The sequence below is a fragment of the Ranitomeya variabilis genome, chromosome 4 (genome assembly GCF_051348905.1).
Source record: "Ranitomeya variabilis isolate aRanVar5 chromosome 4, aRanVar5.hap1, whole genome shotgun sequence".
NCBI classification, from domain to species: Eukaryota; Metazoa; Chordata; class Amphibia; order Anura; family Dendrobatidae; genus Ranitomeya; species Ranitomeya variabilis.
In genome coordinates, this window is record NC_135235.1 from 281,283,468 (window position 1) to 281,299,806 (window position 16,339).

The window sequence follows — 16,339 nt, forward strand, 5'->3', positions numbered from 1 at the left end:
CAGAAAAAACTTTGATGTCCCTATCGCAGGGGCAAGATGAAGCTGAAATTTACTGCCAAAGATTCCGTAAATGGTCTGTGCTTACTCAGTGGAATGAGTGTGCCTTGGCGGCTACTTTCAGAGAGGGTCTCTCTGATGCCATTAAGGATGTTATGGTGGGGTTCCCTGTGCCTGCGGGTCTGAATGAGTCCATGACAATGGCCATTCAGATCGATAGGCGTCTGCGGGAGCGCAAACCTGTGCACCATCTGGCGGTGTCCACTGAGAAGACGCCAGAAAGCATGCAGTGTGATAGAATTCTGTCCAGAAGCGAGCGGCAGAATTTTAGACGGAAAAATGGGTTGTGTTTCTATTGTGGGGATTCTACTCATGTTATATCAGCGTGCTCTAAGCGTACTAAAAAGCTTGATAAATCCGTTTCCATTGGCACTTTACAGTCTAAATTTATTTTGTCTGTGACCCTGATTTGCTCTTTGTCATCTATTACTACTGACGCCTATATCGACTCTGGCGCCGCTTTGAGTCTTATGGATTGGTCCTTTGCCAATCGTTGTGGGTATGATTTAGAGCCTTTGGAGACTCCTATTCCTCTGAAGGGGATTGACTCCACCCCATTGGCTAATAATAAACCACAATACTGGACACAAGTGACTATGTGTATTAATCCGGATCACCAGGAGACTATTCGTTTTCTAGTGCTGTATAATCTACATGAGGATTTGGTGCTGGGATTGCCATGGCTGCAGTCTCACAACCCAGTCCTTGATTGGAGAGCTATGTCTGTGTTGAGCTGGGGATGTAAGGGGACTCATGGGGACGTACCTTTGGTGTCCATTTCATCATCTATTCCCTCTGAAATCCCTGAGTTCCTGTCTGACTATCGTGACGTCTTTGAAGAATCCAAGCTTGGTTCGTTACCTCCGCACCGTGAGTGTGATTGTGCTATAGATTTAATTCCGGGTAGTAAATACCCAAAGGGTCGTTTATTTAATCTGTCTGTGCCTGAACATACTGCTATGCGAGAATATATAAAGGAGTCCTTGGAAAAGGGACATATTCGTCCATCGTCATCTCCCTTAGGAGCCGGTTTTTTCTTTGTGTCAAAAAAAGACGGCTCTTTGAGACCATGTATTGATTATCGGCTTTTGAATAAAATCACGGTTAAATATCAATACCCATTGCCGTTGCTGACTGATTTGTTTGCTCGCATAAAGGGGGCCAAGTGGTTCTCTAAGATTGATCTCCGTGGGGCGTATAATTTGGTGCGGATCAGGCAGGGGGATGAGTGGAAAACCGCATTTAATACGCCCGAGGGCCACTTTGAGTATTTGGTGATGCCTTTTGGTCTTTCTAATGCCCCTTCAGTCTTCCAGTCCTTTATGCATGATATTTTCCGCGATTTTTTGGATAAATTTATGATAGTGTATCTGGATGATATTCTGATTTTTTCGGATGACTGGGACTCTCATGTCCGGCAAGTTAAGAGGGTTTTTCAGGTTTTGCGGTCTAATTCTCTGTGTGTCAAGGGTTCTAAGTGCGTTTTTGGGGTTCAGAGAATTTCCTTTTTGGGATATATTTTTTCTCCCTCTTCCATTGAGATGGATCCTGTCAAGGTTCAAGCTATTTGTGATTGGACGCAGCCCTCTTCTCTTAAAAGTCTTCAGAAATTTTTGGGCTTTGCCAACTTTTATCGTCGATTTATTTCTGGTTTTTCGGATGTCGTTAAGCCATTGACCGATTTGACTAGACAGGGTGCTGATGTTGCTAATTGGTCCCCTGATGCTGTGGAGGCCTTTCAGGAGCTTAAGCGCCGTTTTTCTTCTGCCCCTGTGTTGCGTCAGCCTGATGTGACTCTTCCTTTTCAGGTTGAGGTCGACGCTTCTGAGATCGGAGCTGGGGCAGTGTTGTCGCAGAAAAGTTCTGACTGCGCCGTGATGAGGCCTTGTGCCTTCTTTTCCCGTAAATTTTCGCCCGCTGAGCGGAATTATGATGTTGGGAATCGGGAGCTTTTGGCCATGAAGTGGGCGTTTGAGGAGTGGCGCCATTGGCTTGAGGGGGCCAGACATCAGGTGGTGGTATTGACTGACCACAAAAATTTGATTTATCTTGAGACCGCCAGGCGCCTGAATCCTAGACAGGCGCGCTGGTCATTATTTTTTTCTCGGTTTAATTTTGTGGTATCGTACCTACCAGGTTCTAAGAATGTTAAGGCGGATGCCCTTTCTAGGAGTTTTGAGCCTGATTCACCTGGCAACTCTGACCCCACAGGTATTCTTAAGGAGGGAGTTATCTTGTCAGCTGTTTCTCCAGACCTGCGGCGGGCCTTGCAGGAGTTTCAGGCGGATAGACCGGATCGTTGTCCGCCTGATAGGCTGTTTGTTCCTGATGATTGGACCAGTAAAGTCATCTCTGAGGTGCATTCTTCTGCGTTGGCAGGTCATCCTGGAATTTTTGGTACCAGGGATTTGGTGGCAAGATCCTTCTGGTGGCCTTCCCTGTCACGAGATGTGCGAGGCTTTGTGCAGTCTTGTGACGTTTGTGCTCGGGCCAAGCCTTGTTGTTCTCGGGCTAGTGGATTATTGTTGCCCTTGCCTATTCCTAAGAGGCCTTGGACACACATCTCGATGGATTTTATTTCAGATCTGCCTGTTTCTCAGAAGATGTCTGTCATCTGGGTGGTGTGTGACCGTTTTTCTGTAATTCGGGGTTCCATCCTCGATTTTCCTCCGGTCAGATGGAATCCTCGGATTGTCCTGGAGTGGATGCGGTGGTGGAGAGATTGCATCATATCTGGGGGCAGGTGATGGACAATTTAAAGTTGTCCCAGGAGAAGACTCAGCTTTTTGCCAACCGTCACCGTCGTGTTGGTCCTCGGCTTTGTGTTGGAGATTTGGTGTGGTTGTCTTCTCGTTTTGTCCCTATGAGGGTCTCATCTCCTAAGTTTAAGCCTCGGTTCATCGGTCCGTATAAAATATTGGAGATTCTTAACCCTGTTTCCTTCCGTTTGGACCTCCCTGCATCCTTTTCTATTCATAACGTTTTTCATCGGTCGTTATTGCGCAGGTATGAGGCACCGGTTGTGCCTTCCGTTGAGCCTCCTGCTCCGGTGTTGGTTGAGGGTGAGTTGGAGTACGTTGTGGAAAAAATCCTAGACTCCCGTGTTTCCAGACGGAGACTCCAGTATCTGGTCAAGTGGAAGGGATACGGCCAGGAGGATAATTCTTGGGTCACTGCATCTGATGTTCATGCCTCTGATCTGGTTCGTGCCTTTCATAGGGCCCATCCTGATCGCCCTGGTGGTTCTGGTGAGGGTTCGGTGCCCCCTCCTTGAGGGGGGGGTACTGTTGTGAATTTGGATTCTGGGCTCCCCCGGTGGCTACTGGTGGAATTGAACTTGTGACATCATCTTCCCTGTTCACCTGTTCTGATTAGATCTGGGTGTCGCTATATAACCTGGCTTCTCTGTTAGATGCTTGCCGGTCATCAATGTTATCAGAAGCCTCTCTGTGCTTGTTCCTGCTCCCAGACATCTACTAGATAAGTTGGACATTCGTCCATGTTTTGTTTTTGTATTTTGGTTCCAGTTCACAGCTGCAGTTTCGTTACTGTGTCTGGAAAGCTCTTGTTGATCAGGAATTGCCACTCTGGTATTATGAGTTAATGCCAGAGTCCTAAAGTAATTTCTGGATGTGTTTTGTTAGGGTTTTCTACTGACCATGAAAGTATGCTTTCTGTCTTCTGCTATCTAGAAAGCGGACCTCAAATTTGCTAAAACTATTTTCCTGCTGCGTTTGTTGTTTCATCTCATATCACCGCCAATATATGTGGGGGGCTTCTGTCTCCTTTTGGGCATTTCTCTAGAGGTGAGTCAGGTCTTATATTTCCCTCTGCTAGCATTATTTAGTTCTCCGGCCGGCGCTGGGCATATAGGGATAAAAAGTAGGACATGCTACCTGGCTACTTCTAGATGATGCGGTAGGTTTAGTTCATGGTCAGTACAGTTACATCTTCCAAGAGCTTGTTCCTATAGAGGCTTATGCTAGTTCTCTGGCCATGGAGATCATGACAGCCTACCATAAGTAACACACTATGCCACCATGGACTCAGATCCTGCAGTGCCAGACGTGTCCCACTGCTTAAGCCAGTACATGTCCGGGCCCGTCTGAAGTTTGCTAGAGAGCATTTGGATGATCCAGAGGAGTTTTGGGAGAATGTCCTATGGTCTGATGAAACCAAACTGGAACTGTTTGGTAGAAACACAACTTGTCGTGTTTGGAGGAAAAAGAATACTGAGTTGCATCCATCAAACACCATACCTACTGTAAAGCATGGTGGTGGAAACATCATGCTTTGGGGCTGTTTCTCTGCAAAGGGGCCAGGATGACTGATCCGGGTACATGAAATAATGAATGGGGCCATGTATCGTGAGATTTTGAGTGCAAACCTCCTTCCATCAGCAAGGGCATTGATGATGAAACGTGGCTGGGTCTTTCAACATGACAATGATCCAAAGCACACCGCCAGGGCAACGAAGGAGTGGCTTCGTAAGAAACATTTCAAGGTCCTGGAGTGGCCTAGCCAGTCTCCAGATCTCAACCCTATAGAAAACCTTTGGAGGGAGTTGAAAGTCCGTGTTGCCAAGCGAAAAGCCAAAAACATCACTGCTCTAGAGGAGATCTGCATGGAGGAATGGGCCAACATACCAACAACAGTGTGTGGCAACCTTGTGAAGACTTACAGAAAACGTTTGACCTCTGTCATTGCCAACAAAGGATATATTACAAAGTATTGAGATGAAATTTTGTTTCTGACCAAATACTTATTTTCCACCATAATATGCAAATAAAATGATAAAAAAACAGACAATGTGATTTTCTGGATTTTTTTGTCTCAGTTTGTGTCCCATAGTTGAGGTCTACCTATGATGTAAATTACAGACGCCTCTCATCTTTTTAAGTGGTGGAACTTGCACTATTGCTGACTGACTAAATACTTTTTTGCCCCACTGTATATATATATATATATATATACACACAGTACAGACCAGAAGTTTGGACACACCCTCTCATTTAAAGATTTTTCTGTATTTTCAGGACTATGAAAATTGTAAATTCATACTGAAGGCATCAAAACTATGAATTAACACATGTGGAATTATATACTTAACAAAAAAGTGTGAAACAACTGAAAATATGTCTTATATTCTAGGTTCTTCAAAGTAGCCACCTTTTGCTTTGATGACTGCTTTGCACACTCTTGGCATTCTCTTGATGAGCTTTAAGAGGTAGTCACCGGAAATGGTTTTCACTTCACAGGTGTGCCCTGTCAGGTTTAATAAGTGGGATTTCTTGCCCTATAAATGGGGTTGGGACAATCAGTTGTGTTGACCAGAAGTCTGGTGGATACACAGCTGATAGTCCTACTGAACAGACTGTTAGAATTTGTATTATGGTAAGAAAAAAAGCAAGTAAAGAAAAACAAGTGGCCATCATTACTTTAAGAAATGAAGGTCAGTCAGTCTGAAAACTTTTAAGTGTCCCCTAGTGAAGTTGCAAAAACCATCAAGCGCTACAAAGAAACTGGCTCACATGAGGACCGCCCCAGGTAAGGAAGACCAAGAGTCACCTCTGCTTCTGAGGATAAGTTTATCCGAGTCACCAGCCTCAGAAATCGCAGGTTAACAGCAGCTCAGATTAGAGACCAGGTCAATGCCACACAGAGTTCTAGCAGCAGACACATCTCTACAACAACTGTTAGGCCGGAGACACACTGGTGCGAGATACGGCCGAGTCTCGCTGGTTAAAAGCAAGCTGTGGCACCTTTACTCCGGAGCGGAGCGTGCAGCTCCATGTATTGCTATGCAGCTGCACGCTCCACTCCGGAGGGCAGGTGCCACAGCTTGCTTTTAACCAGCGAGACTTGGCCGTATCTCGCACCAGTGTGTCTCCGGCCTAAAGAGGAGACTTTGTGCAGCAGGCCTTCATGGTAAAATAGCTGCTAGGAAACCACTGCTAAGGACAGGCAACAAGCAGAAGAGACTTGTTTGGGCTAAAGAAAACAAGGAATGGACATTAGACCAGTGGAAATCTGTGCTTTGGTCTGATGAGTCCAAATTTTAGATCTTTGGTTCCAACCACCGTGTCTTTGTGCGACGCAGAAAAGGTGAACGGATGGACTCTACATGCCTGGTTCCCACCGTGAAGCATGGAGGAGAAGGTGTGATGGTGTGGGGGTGCCTTGCTGGTGACACTGTTGGGGATTTATTCAAAATTGAAGCCATACTGAACCAACATGGCTACCACAGCATCTTGCAGCGGCATGCTATTCCATCCGGTTTGCGTTTAGTTGGACCATCATTTATTTTTCAACAGGACAATGACCCCAAACACACCTCCAGGCTGTGTAAGGGCTATTTGACCAAGAATGAGAGTGATGGAGTGCTACGCCAGATGACCTGGCCTCCAGAGTCACCAGACCTGAACCCAATCGAGATGGTTTGGGGTGAGCTGGACCGCAGAGTGAAGGCAAAAGGGCCAACAAGTGCTAAGCATCTCTGGGAACTCCTTCAAGATTGTTGGAAGACCATTCCCGGTGACTACCTCTTGAAGCTCATCAAGAGAATGCCAAGAGTGTGCAAAGCAGTCATCAAAGCAAAAGGTGGCTACTTTGAAGAACACAGAATATAAGACATAATTTCAGTTGTTTCACACCTTTTTGTTAAGTATATAATTCCACGTGTGTTAATTCATAGTTTTGATGCCTTCAGTGTGAATGTACAATTTTCATAGTCCTGAAAATACAGAAAAATCTTTAAATGAGAAGGTGTGTCCAAACTTTTGGTCTGTACTATATATATATATATATATATATATATATATATATATATATATATATATATACACACACACACACACACACACACACACACACACACACACACACACACACACACACACACACACACACACACACACACACACACACACACACACACACACATATATGTATATATATATATATATATATATATATATAGCTGAATGTGTGTGTGTATGTCCGGGATTGGCATCTGCACCGTCTCAGCTACTGCCACAAAGTTTTGCACAGTCACACGTCTGGACCCCGAGAGCGTCATAGGCTATGTTGTGAGGTGAAATTTTAACCCCACGTGTTCCAATTCACCAAACAATTTTGCCCCTATCTACATAATGGGGAATAAGTGAAAGGAAAAGTGTTCGAGGCAAATTGACAGCTGCCAGATGTGAACAAGGGGGACTTAAAGAATGAGGCTGCCGTCACACTAGCAGTATTTGGTCAGTATTTTACATCAGTATTTGTAAGCCAAAACCAGGAGTGGAAAAAATATAGGAAAAGTATAATAGAAACATATGCACCACTTCTGCATTTATCACCCACTCCTGGTTTTGGCTTACAAATACTGATGTAAAATACTAACCAAATACTGCTAGTGTGACGGCAGCCTCATTCTTTAAGTCCCCCTTGTTCACATCTGGCAGCTGTCAATTTGCCTCGAACACTTTTCCTTTCACTTATTCCCCATTATGTAGATAGGGGCAAAATTGTTTGGTGAATTGGAACACGTGGGGTTAAAATTTCACCTCACAACATAGCCTATGACGCTCTCGGGGTCCAGACGTGTGACTGTGCAAAATTTTGTGGCCGTAGCTGCGACGGTGCAGATGCCAATCCCGGACATACACACACACATTCAGCTATATATATATATATATATATATATATATATATATATGTATGTCCGGGATTGGCATCTGCACCGTCGCAGCTACGGCCACAAAATTTTGCACAGTCACACGTCTGGACCCCGAGAGCGTCATAGGCTATGTTGTGAGGTGAAATTTTAACCCCACGTGTTCCAATTCACCAAACAATTTTGCCCCTATCTACATAATGGGGAATAAGTGAAAGGAAAAGTGTTCGAGGCAAATTGACAGCTGCCAGATGTGAACAAGGGGGACTTAAAGAATGAGGCTGCCGTCACACTAGCAGTATTTGGTTAGTATTTTACATCAGTATTTGTAAGCCAAAACCAGGAGTGGGTGATAAATGCAGAAGTGGTGCATATGTTTCTATTATACTTTTCCTATATTTTTTCCACTCCTGGTTTTGGCTTACAAATACTGATGTAAAATACTGACCAAATACTGCTAGTGTGACGGCAGCCTGAGAGCGATGGCGCCAAAGAGTATATACCATACAGTTGCTAAGGTGGGGCCCCGACATGGGATGCTCACCACACACGGGGATATGAACACACACACAAAATGCGCCACACACTACCACGTGCTTGAACACATATCACCCTCAGCACACATATCACCCTCAGCACACATTTCACCACACATACACCAACCTCGCCACATAAAAGTCGAAACACAAAAGTCACCGCTCAAAACTCGCCACGCGCAAAACTCACCACATGCAAAACTAGGCTCACGCAAAACTCGCCACACGTGCAAAAACTCACCTCATGGAAAACTCGGCACACGCAAAACTTGCACACGTGGAAAAATTGCCACATGCACAAAAGTTGCAACACATGCAAAAGTTGCCTCACACAAAAACTTGCACATACTGAAAACGCACCACACATAAAACTCGCCACGCGCAAAACTTGCTGCACCCGACTTGCTACACTAACCTGTCACATGCAACTCGACACACAAAAAGTTGCTACATGCGTGTCACCACACAAAACTCATCTCACAAAAGTCGCTACATGCATGTCGCCACACGCAACTCAACACACACAACTTGACACATGAAACTCGCCCTAAAACACACACAAGTCTGGTATTATCCTTCAAAAATAAAAATCTGATTAATAAGCAGACAAACTACAAGAGCCATAACTGTACCATATAGAAATACGGCAGCTGTCAGTCACATGACCTGTCTATTATGTGTATGCCAATTTAGTTTACAAATACTGAGGTAAAAATACTAACCAAATAACGTGTGAACGAGGTCAAATACAGGAGGAGATGACACACATATATACTATATACAGGAGGAGATGACACACAGATATATATTATATACAGGAGCAGATGACACACAGGTATATACTATATACAGGAGGAGATGACATAAAGGTATATTCTATATACAGGAGCAGATGACACACAGGTATATACTATATACAGGAGGAGATGACATACAGCAGGTATATACTATTTACAGGGGAGATGACATACAGGTATATACTATATACAGGGGAGATGACATACAGGTATATGCTATATACAGGAGATGACATACAGGTGTATACTATATATAAGGGAAATGACAAAAATGTATATACCGAGGGGAACATGAAAAGGTGTGAGTGCAAAATGAGAGGAGTGAGGGAAAATAGTGGAGTGATCGGAAAATGACAGATGTGAGGTCGAAATGACAAGTGTTAGGGGGGAATGAGAGGAATGAGGGAGAAAATGAGAGATGTGAGGGGGAAAATTCAAGATGTGAGGGGAAAAATGAGAGGTGTGATGGGAAAATGAGAGAAGTGAGGTGCTAAATTGCTAAATGAGAGGCGTGATGGGAAAATAAGTGAGGTGCTATAACTAACCACAGATATTTACTATGCCCAGGCAACGCCGGGCTCTTCAGCTAGTATATATATATTAGGGTGTATATATTACATACACACATAATATATTATATATATTACACATGTATATTATAAATTTGTCAATTTCACTGGCTTTTCTGGAAACGCAAGTAAAATCTAAATAATATAAAGCACATTTACATCTTTGGTATCACCACAAAGTAATAAAAATTATGTTTGTCCCAAACAGTGAAAAACAAAATTAAAAAAAGAAAAAAAAAAAACAGCACTTTTCGCCTCCCATAAAATAGAGTTGAAAGGGATTAAGAAGTTGTATGGAACCCAAAAAATGGTAGCAGTAAAATCTACCACTCATAAGGACCAAGGAATGAAAAAGATATAGCTCTTTGAAGGCAAAGAGGGAAAAACAAAGGCAAGAGAGATAAGTGTACTTTCGCCCAAAGACCAGCATGTTGTGAATTTGGTTTCTGGGCTCCCCCGGTGGTCACTGGTGGTACTGAACTTGTGTGCTTCATCGCCTCTGTTCACCTGTTTCCATCAGGATGTGGGAGTTGTCTATTTAGCCTTGCTCCTCAGTCATTTCTATGCCGGCCAACAATGTTACCAGAAGCCTTTCTGTTGCATGTTCCTGCTCCTAGACTACTATCAGCTAAGTTGGACTTGTAGTCCTAAGTTTGTTTTGCATTTTTGTTCCAGTTCTCTGTGTTTGAATATTTCTGAGGCTGGAAGCTCTTGTGAGCTGAAATTGCCACTCTGGTGTCATGAGTTGATATTAGAGTCTTAAAGTAATTTCAGGATGGTGTTTTGAAAGGGTTTTCAGCTGACTGTGTAGTTCCCTTTTCTGTCTTCCTACTATCTAGTAAGCGGACCTCAATTTGCTAAACCTATCTTCATACTTCGTATGTCAATTTCCTCTAAAATCACCGACATTACATGTGGGGGCTACTGTCTGCCTTTTGGGGAAAATTTCTCTAGAGGTAAGCCAGGTCTGTATTTTCATCTGCTAGGGTCAGTCAGTTCTCCGGCTGGCGCTGGGCGTCTAGGGATAAAACGTAGGCACGCTACCCGGCCACTGTTAGTTGTGCGGTAGGTTTAGCTCACAGTCAGCTCGAGTTCCCATCTTCCAAGAGCTAGTCCTTTGTATGCTTTACTACGGTCTCTTGCCATTGAGAACCATGACAGTTTGGCCGGACAAGGGTTAAAATAATTGGCAGAAGAAAGGAGAGAAAAGAAGTCTGCAGAGAATTTTTTTTTTTTTCCCCTGAGTTTGCTCATTAGTTGATTCACTAGCATCTCTGCTTACTGCAGCCTTCGTCTCTCTCTCCTTCTAATCCTTGAATGGTTCTGATTTCACCTGATGAAAATGGATCCTCAGAGTTTAGCTACAGGTTTGAATAATCTCGCTATGAATGTTCAAAGTTTACAGGATTTTGTAATTCATGCTCCTATATCTGAACCTAGAGTACCTTTGCCTGAATTTTTCTCCGGGGATAGATCTCGCTTCCAGAATTTCAAACATAATTGTAAATTATTTTTGTCTCTGAGATCTCGCTCCGCTGGAGATCCTGCACAGCAGGTCAGGATTGTAATTTCCTTGCTCCGGGGCGACCCTCAGGATTGGGCATTTGCTTTGGCACCAGGGGATCCTGCGTTGCTCAATGTGGATGCGTTTTTCCTGGCTTTGGGGTTGCTTTATGAGGAACCTCATTTAGAGATTCAGGCTGAAAAAGCCTTGATGGCCCTGTCTCAAGGGCAAGATGAGGCTGAAATATACTGCCAAAAATTTCGTAAGTGGTCTGTGCTTACTCAGTGGAATGAGTGCGCCCTGGCGGCGAATTTCAGAGAGGGTCTCTCTGATGCCATTAAAGATGTTATGGTGGGGTTCCCTGTGCCTGCAGGTCTGAATGAGTCCATGACAATGGCTATTCAGATTGATCGGCGTTTGCGGGAGCGCAAACCTGTGCACCATTTGGCGGTGTCTACTGAGAAGGCGCCAGAGATTATGCAATGTGATAGAATTCTGTCCAGAAGCGAACGACAGAATTTTAGGCGAAAAAATGGGTTATGCTTCTATTGTGGTGATTCAACTCATGTTATATCAGCATGCTCTAAACGTACTAAGAAGGTTGATAAGTCTGTTTCAATTGGTACTTTACAGTCCAAGTTTATTCTATCTGTGACCTTGATTTGCTCTTTATCGTCTATTACCGCGGACGCCTATGTCGACTCTGGCGCCGCTTTGAGTCTTATGGATTGGTCCTTTGCCAAACGCTGTGGGTTTAATTTAGAGCCTCTGGAAGTTCCTATACCTCTGAAGGGTATTGACTCCACGCCATTGGCTAGTAATAAACCACAATACTGGACACAAGTAACTATGCGTATTAATCCGGATCACCAGGAGATTATTCGCTTCCTTGTGTTGTATAATCTACATGATGTGTTGGTGCTTGGATTGCCATGGCTGCAATCTCATAACCCAGTCCTCGACTGGAAAGCAATGTCTGTGTTAAGCTGGGGATGTCAGGGGACTCATGGGGACGTACCTTTGGTTTCCATTTCGTCATCTATTCCCTCTGAGATTCCGGAATTTTTATCTGATTATCGTGACGTTTTTGAGGAGCCTAAAATTGGTTCACTACCTCCGCACAGAGATTGCGATTGTACAATAGATCTGATTCCGGGCAGTAAGTTTCCAAAGGGTCGTTTATTTAATCTATCTGTGCCTGAACATGCTGCTATGCGGGAATATATTAAGGAGTCCTTGGAAAAGGGACATATTCGTCCTTCGTCATCTCCCTTAGGAGCCGGTTTTTTCTTTGTATCTAAAAAAGATGGCTCTTTGAGGCCGTGTATTGATTATCGGCTTTTGAATAAAATCACGGTTAAATATCAGTATCCTTTGCCACTGCTTACTGATTTGTTTGCTCGAATAAAGGGGGCCAAGTGGTTCTCTAAGATTGATCTTCGTGGGGCGTATAATTTAGTGCGAATTAAGCAGGGGGATGAGTGGAAAACCGCATTTAATACGCCTGAGGGCCATTTTGAGTATTTAGTAATGCCTTTTGGTCTTTCAAATGCCCCTTCAGTCTTTCAGTCTTTTATGCATGACATTTTCCGTGAATATTTGGATAAATTTATGATTGTGTATCTGGATGATATTTTGATTTTTTCGGATGACTGGGACTCTCATGTCCAACAGGTCAGGAGGGTTTTTCAGGTTTTGCGCTCTAATTCCTTGTGTGTAAAGGGTTCTAAGTGCGTTTTTGGGGTTCAAAAGATTTCGTTTTTGGGGTACATTTTTTCCCCCTCTTCCATTGAGATGGACCCTGTCAAGGTTCAGGCTATTTGTGATTGGACGCAACCCTCTTCTCTTAAGAGCCTTCAGAAGTTTTTGGGCTTTGCTAATTTTTATCGTCGATTTATAACTGGTTTTTCTGATGTTGCTAAACCGTTGACTGATTTGACTAAGAAGGGTGCTGATGTTGCTGATTGGTCCCCTGCTGCTGTGGAGGCCTTTCGGGAGCTTAAGCGCCGCTTTTCTTCCGCCCCTGTATTGCGTCAGCCTGATGTTACTCTTCCTTTTCAGGTTGAGGTCGACGCTTCAGAAATCGGAGCTGGGGCGGTTTTGTCGCAGAAAAGTTCCGACTGCTCCGTGATGAGACCTTGCGCGTTCTTTTCTCGTAAATTTTCGCCCGCTGAGCGAAATTATGACATTGGTAATCGGGAGCTCTTGGCTATGAAGTGGGCTTTTGAGGAGTGGCGTCATTGGCTTGAGGGGGCTAGACATCAGGTGGTGGTATTGACCGACCACAAGAATTTGATTTATCTTGAGTCTGCCAGGCGCCTGAATCCTAGACAGGCGCGCTGGTCGTTATTTTTGTCTCGGTTTAATTTTGTGGTTTCTTACCTACCGGGTTCAAAAAATGTGAAGGCGGATGCCCTTTCTAGGAGTTTTGAGCCTGATTCCCCTGGTAATTCTGAACCTACAGGTATCCTTAAGGATGGTGTGATATTATCTGCTGTTTCCCCAGACTTGCGACGGGTCTTGCAGGAGTTTCAGGCGGATAGACCTGATCGTTGCCCGCCTGGTAGAATGTTTGTTCCTGATGATTGGACCAGTAGAGTCATCTCGGAGGTCCATTCTTCTGCGTTAGCTGGTCATCCTGGAATCTTTCGTACCAGGGATTTGGTGGCTAGGTCCTTCTGGTGGCCTTCCCTGTCGCGAGATGTGCGAGGTTTTGTGCAGTCTTGTGATGTTTGTGCTCGGGCCAAGCCTTGTTGTTCTCGGGCTAGTGGATTGTTGTTATCTTTGCCTATTCCGAAGAGGCCTTGGACTCACATCTCCATGGATTTTATTTCTGATCTCCCTGTTTCTCAGAAGATGTCTGTCATCTGGGTGGTGTGTGACCGTTTCTCTAAGATGGTCCATTTGGTCCCCTTGCCTAAATTGCCTTCCTCATCCGAGCTGGTTCCTCTGTTTTTTTCAAAATGTGGTTCGCTTGCATGGTATTCCGGAGAATATCGTGTCTGACAGGGGAACCCAATTCGTGTCTAGATTTTGGCGAGCGTTCTGTGCTAGGATGGGCATTGATTTGTCTTTTTCGTCTGCTTTCCATCCTCAGACTAATGGCCAGACCGAGCGAACTAATCAGACCTTGGAGACTTATTTGAGGTGTTTTGTGTCTGCGGATCAGGATGATTGGGTTGCCTTTTTGCCCTTGGCGGAGTTTGCCCTCAATAATCGGGCTAGTTCTGCCACCTTGGTTTCTCCTTTCTTCTGTAATTCGGGGTTTCATCCTCGTTTCTCTTCCGGTCAGGTGGAGTCTTCGGATTGTCCTGGAGTGGATGCTGTGGTGGAGAGGTTGCATCAGATTTGGGGGCATGTGGTAGACAATTTGAAGTTGTCCCAGGAGAAGACTCAGCATTTTGCCAACCGCCGTCGTCGTGTTGGTCCTCGTCTTTGTGTTGGGGACTTGGTGTGGTTGTCTTCTCGTTTTGTCCCTATGAAGGTTTCTTCTCCTAAGTTTAAGCCTCGGTTCATCGGCCCGTACAAGATATTGGAGATTCTTAACCCTGTGTCCTTTCGTTTGGACCTCCCTGCATCTTTTTCTATTCATAATGTCTTCCATCGGTCATTGTTGCGCAGGTATGAGGTACCGGTTGTGCCTTCCGTTGAGCCTCCTGCTCCGGGGTTGGTTGAGGGTGAGTTGGAGTACGTTGTCGAGAAGATCTTGGACTCCCGTGTTTCCAGACGGAGACTTCAGTATCTGGTCAAGTGGAAGGGCTACGGTCAGGAGGATAATTCTTGGGTGACAGCCTCTGATGTTCATGCCTCCGATTTGGTCCGTGCCTTTCATAGGGCTCATCCTGATCGCCCTGGTGGTTCTGGTGAGGGTTCGGTGCCCCCTCCTTGAGGGGGGGGTACTGTTGTGAATTTGGTTTCTGGGCTCCCCCGGTGGTCACTGGTGGTACTGAACTTGTGTGCTTCATCGCCTCTGTTCACCTGTTTCCATCAGGATGTGGGAGTTGTCTATTTAGCCTTGCTCCTCAGTCATTTCTATGCCGGCCAACAATGTTACCAGAAGCCTTTCTGTTGCATGTTCCTGCTCCTAGACTACTATCAGCTAAGTTGGACTTGTAGTCCTAAGTTTGTTTTGCATTTTTGTTCCAGTTCTCTGTGTTTGAATATTTCTGAGGCTGGAAGCTCTTGTGAGCTGAAATTGCCACTCTGGTGTCATGAGTTGATATTAGAGTCTTAAAGTAATTTCAGGATGGTGTTTTGAAAGGGTTTTCAGCTGACTGTGTAGTTCCCTTTTCTGTCTTCCTACTATCTAGTAAGCGGACCTCAATTTGCTAAACCTATCTTCATACTTCGTATGTCAATTTCCTCTAAAATCACCGACATTACATGTGGGGGCTACTGTCTGCCTTTTGGGGAAAATTTCTCTAGAGGTAAGCCAGGTCTGTATTTTCATCTGCTAGGGTCAGTCAGTTCTCCGGCTGGCGCTGGGCGTCTAGGGATAAAACGTAGGCACGCTACCCGGCCACTGTTAGTTGTGCGGTAGGTTTAGCTCACAGTCAGCTCGAGTTCCCATCTTCCAAGAGCTAGTCCTTTGTATGCTTTACTACGGTCTCTTGCCATTGAGAACCATGACACCAGCATAAGCCTTAAGCCGGCCTTGGCTAATAATCATAGCTCACTTCCTACCTCTCTCTGCACAATGACCTCTGCACAGATTACAGAGCATGGCCATTCTCCCACAGAAGTCAATGAACATTTCCAGACTATAGTTTCCTTTTTTTTTTGTACCCAAGTGATCTTAGGCATATTGTCACAGGTTTACTGCAACACACAGGGGCCAGAAGTAAGGTGTCTGATTTCTCATATTCCTGCACTAATTAGAAGCACTTCACATTGCAGGTTCTTGCTAGCAGTGCAGGGGTTAATTTGTTCAGTTGAGCGCTCCTGAAGCTTTCCTGCTTTGATGGTCTCAGCTGTTCAGTGTTGGCCACTCCCCTTTGAAAGATATACTCTCCTCTGGGAATCAGGGATTGCCAGTGTTAGTGTCATACTGCCTGGTTCTTTAAGGAGGCATTTGAAACACTGTTGAGAAGACTGTTGCTTAGTGATGTGTCTGTGTGCATATCCTCATCCTCTCTTATTTGGTTTTTCCTTCCTTTACTTTCTGGTGTGCCACTCTGTTTGTGAGCTCATATTTCTATGTTTGA

At 44.6% G+C, this 16,339-nt stretch overlaps 1 protein-coding gene across 4 annotated transcripts in view; it reads right to left on the reverse strand.

The window, feature by feature from the left end:
• KLHL17 (kelch like family member 17) overlaps positions 1 to 16,339 on the reverse strand; it is an 85,848-nt gene that overhangs the window by 29,196 nt on the left and 40,313 nt on the right. The window lies entirely within an intron of this gene.